Source organism: Limulus polyphemus, unplaced genomic scaffold (assembly GCF_000517525.1).
Source record: "Limulus polyphemus unplaced genomic scaffold, Limulus_polyphemus-2.1.2 Scaffold77039, whole genome shotgun sequence".
Classification (NCBI taxonomy): Eukaryota; Metazoa; Arthropoda; class Merostomata; order Xiphosura; family Limulidae; genus Limulus; species Limulus polyphemus.
Genome location: NW_013742635.1, coordinates 1,246 through 6,015, shown reverse-complemented (window position 1 = coordinate 6,015; position 4,770 = coordinate 1,246). Strand labels below are relative to the sequence as shown.

The window sequence follows — 4,770 nt, the reverse complement described above, 5'->3', positions numbered from 1 at the left end:
ACAGACCCATATATCTATCTAAGTTATCACATTATGATGGTTGACAGACCCATATATATATATATATATATATCTAAGTTATCGATTTAATCGATTAATTAATTACCAATAAACATTTATCATTGTCATGTAAGCTAAGTCATTAATCAAAATTACAATTAAATCAATTTATGTTTCTGATCAATACTGTTTTCATGTATTCCAACAATTAATCTATAGAAGTTATAACTAAATCAATTGTCATGAAAAGAATTAACTGACTTAAATATTGACATTATGTTTGTTCATTGGTAAAGTGTACAAAGCTACATAATATACTATCTGTGTTCCATCCACTAGGAGTATCGAAATAGGATTTTAGCATTATAAGTTGTTTTTTTGTACTTCAAGTTTGGGCCAGCATGTCTTATGATTCAGAAGGAGCTAGTGATTTGACTGTCTGGGGGTCATTTCCAATAAATTTGCTCACCTCATCTTGTTACCCCAAACCTACTAAGGTTATCTGTCACTAATTTCATACTGTTATCTAGAAGGAAAGCAAATGGCTGGCACCACCCAATGCCAACTGTTTGACTATTTAAGTGTTAAATAAATTGTAAGTTTACTGTTTTCTTGCATTGCTAACTTACAACTTAATGACTGTATTCTTTAATGTTGTACAACAAGCCCTGGATACAGGGGGGTTCAGAACCTTACCCCTTTCATTTTTCCGAGAAATCAATAACTATTATTTAGTGTCCTATAAGCAGGTGCAGATATAGGGGAGGGTCCAGGAGGGATAGTCCCCCTCCATCTTTTTTTCACAAGTTAATAAAAATCAGTCATACATCCTTACACAACCATATAATAAAAAAAAAACAATCAAATGTCAGTGCTTTTATTTGATTGGTCTATTAATTCCCATAAAAGTTTATTTTTCAGGTTTTCTGAAACCAACACAGAGTCTACAGCAATCTAGATAAGGCCTTAGTTAATAACTGATTATTTCTAAGCCAATACAACAAGATGAATATCAATTAAATGTTGCCATTGTAAATTTTCCGGACACTAATTATGTTATGGTGTGGTAACAAACAGATTATATGAATTGTGTTCCAACCAATACTGTGCTTGTCATCTCTCAGAATGAGGAGCTCTGTTGCCAATGGATACAGTGGACATAATGTGGATTAAATACTATTATCTACTCTTCTTGAAAAATCTTAAATGGAGTTAATAAAGAATGTACTGTTGAAAAGTATAATAGGCCTAATACTATATTATAAAACCCTATAACCCGAGCACTTTCGAAAGGTGTACCTTTCTTTTTCAGGGACAAACTGGGTTATAGGGTTTTTATTATTTTGCATCAAGACATATTGAACCTTCATATTTTTCTGACATCATGAACTGGCCTAATACTAATATCTTTTGACAAGTATAATTAACTCTACAATGTGTCTAGACTTATGGGTTAGTTTTGTTTAAGACACCTATAGCTCATATAAAATAGACTTGTTACAAAATTGATTTTTCATTGTTTAAAGTTAAAATTCTTGTGAAAAAAATGTTTTTACCGTTGTTGATGTTCAAAATAAGTGAAAATGCCAGTGGTATGGCTGTATCAGTGATGACTGTAAAAAAACAATTTAATCATCCTGTTTAAAGATAAATGTTATAATTTTTTTCTAAATATGATTCTAAATAATTATAATTCATTATAATTAAAAAGTTGGAATATTTGTTTTTAATCAATTAGCATAAACCACTAATTGCTCAGCAATGTTTGCAATACCCGAACATCATAAAGGATAAAATAATCACTTGTTTGCTCATATCTATAATAATAAAAGAGCATGTCTGTGTGTGTGTATGAGACCGCTATAGCTCCAACAGGAAAAAACCTAGAAATCTGAAATTTTGCACCCATACTAAATGGACCCTGAGGGTGTGCACCTGGGTATTTCTTATCCACGTGCATGTGCGCATCTTTTTAGTTAAGCAAGCTCGTGAAAAACCACATAGAAAAGATGTGCTTCCTTACATTACAAATAGAAATCACAGACAGACAGACACATTCTTTTATTATAGACACATAGCCTATCAAAAAGGATGAGGCAAATACAACCACCCCACATATAGCCTATCACAAATTACAAGGCAAGTACTACCACCCCACAGTATACCCTGCAGTATATTAGTTAGATTAACAACTTGTAATATATGGAATAGCCAGTGTGTTTTGGTAACAATGCATTCCAACAATGGCTTTTATGTCATGTCGCTTAGCAACAAAAGCATAACCTAATATTGTCGTTAGTCTATGTACTGAAAGTATAAAGTGAAATGTATAGATAACACTGGAAAAATATTTGTTGATTTCTTAATTTAGAGTCTCCATTGAATAAAGAGGTTTGTTTTTTTATTTAAAATGTTGGTGATATAACAGAAAATATTTTAATTCAGAAACGATTTAAGTTTAAAATTGGATCGATATTTTTACTTTCATAGTAAATTTCATGCACTTGGCTATAGGCTAGGTTATCTCTATGTCTTTATTTTAGGCTTATTTATTAATTTCTTTAAATCATACCAACATTCACGACACTTACAAGGTTTCATGGCAACCCCCTTGCACCCGAAACAGGTGCCACTTTGGAAAATTTGGGCTTTAAACATCACTGGTCCAGCATCTGATTATCCATTACTGCAGCCTTGTAAATAAAACAGCATCTGACATAAAATCCTTTTTTGTAAAATGAATTACAAATCAATGGAAAACATACACCAAGCACACAGCAATTCAAAGCTGTTAAAAAAAAATTAGCACAAGAAAAGTGTGATCATCAATATTATCGGTATGACATTACTAGGTTGAAGCAGTAGACTTAAATTTTTACAGTAAAAAGAAGATCATACATATAAATTTTGTCCTACAATATAAATGTTATTATACATGAATTTGAAACCACCAGGAGAAAGAGCTCAAATCCTTGATCAAGGTCTGTGAAAGGGTCACCCATTAGAATCTCACCACTGTTAACAGTATTATAACATTGAAATTGTATTATATTTTTTCATGATTATAATTGAAGGCAGTAGGAGATAAGGTTATTAGTGTAACATTTGGAAAGGTTAGACATAGTCCTACTGTTACTAAACACCAAAAAAGGAAATATTTGTCATAGAACTACAAAATAAGTAAATAAAAAAGGCAATCATATTTGATTAATTCCACATCTGTCTTGTCTTCTTTTAACTTTTTAGCCATTTAGTAAGTTATTTAAGTTATAAACATTTCTTTTTTAATTTCTCAATTTCCTTTTTGATGCCAAAATAAATGAAACATTCATGTTGTCCAGGAACCTACTTTAAGTAAGTGTATAGCAAGATTTAAAAACGCAAGCAACAATGTTTCAAGCTGCTCAGGTCATAATCAGATTCCTTTTTCTATAACCTGATGATGATCTAAGCAGGTTGAAATGTTTTTTAATGCCCTTATCAGCCATTTCTGCTATAAATCAAACATTACTCCACTTTCTTCATTATTAAATTATTGTATGTATATACATGAAAATATAACATCTAATTAAAAACATTGTCTTAAAACCTAATAGTTATAGAAAAATATTTTACTTTTGGTACTTTTCTGTGCTGAAGTTCCTTTTCTGTGTTAGTATGGTCCAATTGAGGAAATTTTCCCAACTAAATAGTGGTAAATCCTACAAACAAATTTCCAATTAAATTGGTAGATGATGCAATTTTATAATAGTTTAAGAAGATGGATGGTGAATAGCTGGAGGATTATGGCTGGATTTAGTAATTAATTTTGTTTGCTGTGAGACTGGGATTGAGACATCCATTAACTTTGAAGTTCATGGGCCAAAAGGCCACTTGTTATAATTAAGTAAACTGTTAATGTTAAACTGAAATGTAACTTGCAGTGGAAAATGTCAAGTGATGGAGTAAGACAACAGACTCTGGGTCTGATTAAACAGTGGTTACGACGGGCTAGTGTTTAGTTAAAAAATCACTAAAAATACAGTGCATACACTTAGATTTAGAATCAAAGTTGAATACTTGTCAGTTTTTCGAATACAATTTACGTTTTATTTCTTCACTTAATTTTTGGTGTTCTTCATTACAAAAAAAAAAAAAAAGAAAGGAAAAAATAAGTCTGGAAAATACTTTATATTTAATTGTAAGCAGTGGAGTCACATTATATTTTAAGGTTACTCAAAATACTAATTAACATGTGCTAGGCCTAACATTGTACAATACAAAACGTACCTCTTGACATACTGTCGTTTCCAACAACTTAGTAGGTGAAGAACTCCTTTAACTTCATCTCCTATATAAACAGGAGAAAGTGGGATGTGAATTGATTTTCTAACGTGCTTAATACAAGAAAATTTATCAGAAACACACGATTTAATGTATTCAATATCAATATCTTCTTTCCACCCCGCCGAAACCGTAGGTGCCATTTCTTCTAAACATGCTTTAACCTAAGAACCACGTTGTTTGAATATGGCAAACAAAGGTGTCAAACGAATCAATTAGTAAAGTAAATTTGAAGAATAGCCGAATTAAATTGAAAAACAAATTATATATTCAAATTCACAATATTTTTCATCAAATTCTACGTGAGTTGTTTTACTTCAACAATCAAGGACATGTTGTAAGCTATATTTTAATATTTATCTTAAATATTAGTTTGATAGAAGGAACTGGTTATTACGTAATGATGACACAATATCTAGAATTTTCGTATAGCAAATAGAAAACGAA

General features: G+C 30.9%; 1 long non-coding RNA gene across 2 annotated transcripts; it reads right to left on the bottom strand.

Annotated features, from left to right (window-relative positions):
• Window positions 1-1,540: 1,540 nt before the first annotated feature.
• Window positions 1,541-4,524, bottom strand: LOC111084470. 2 transcript variants are annotated; one of them, XR_002609574.1, is made up of 4 exons: window positions 4,270-4,523; window positions 3,616-3,701; window positions 2,592-2,693; window positions 1,541-1,613 (listed from the first exon to the last, which is right to left on the bottom strand). It is a non-coding gene; the product is annotated as an uncharacterized LOC111084470 (long non-coding RNA). The 2 variants fall into 2 exon arrangements; XR_002609573.1 differs by lacking the exon at window positions 1,541-1,613 and adding an exon at window positions 2,434-2,526 and having other exon boundaries at window positions 2,573-2,693; window positions 4,270-4,524.
• Window positions 4,525-4,770: the final 246 nt, after the last annotated feature.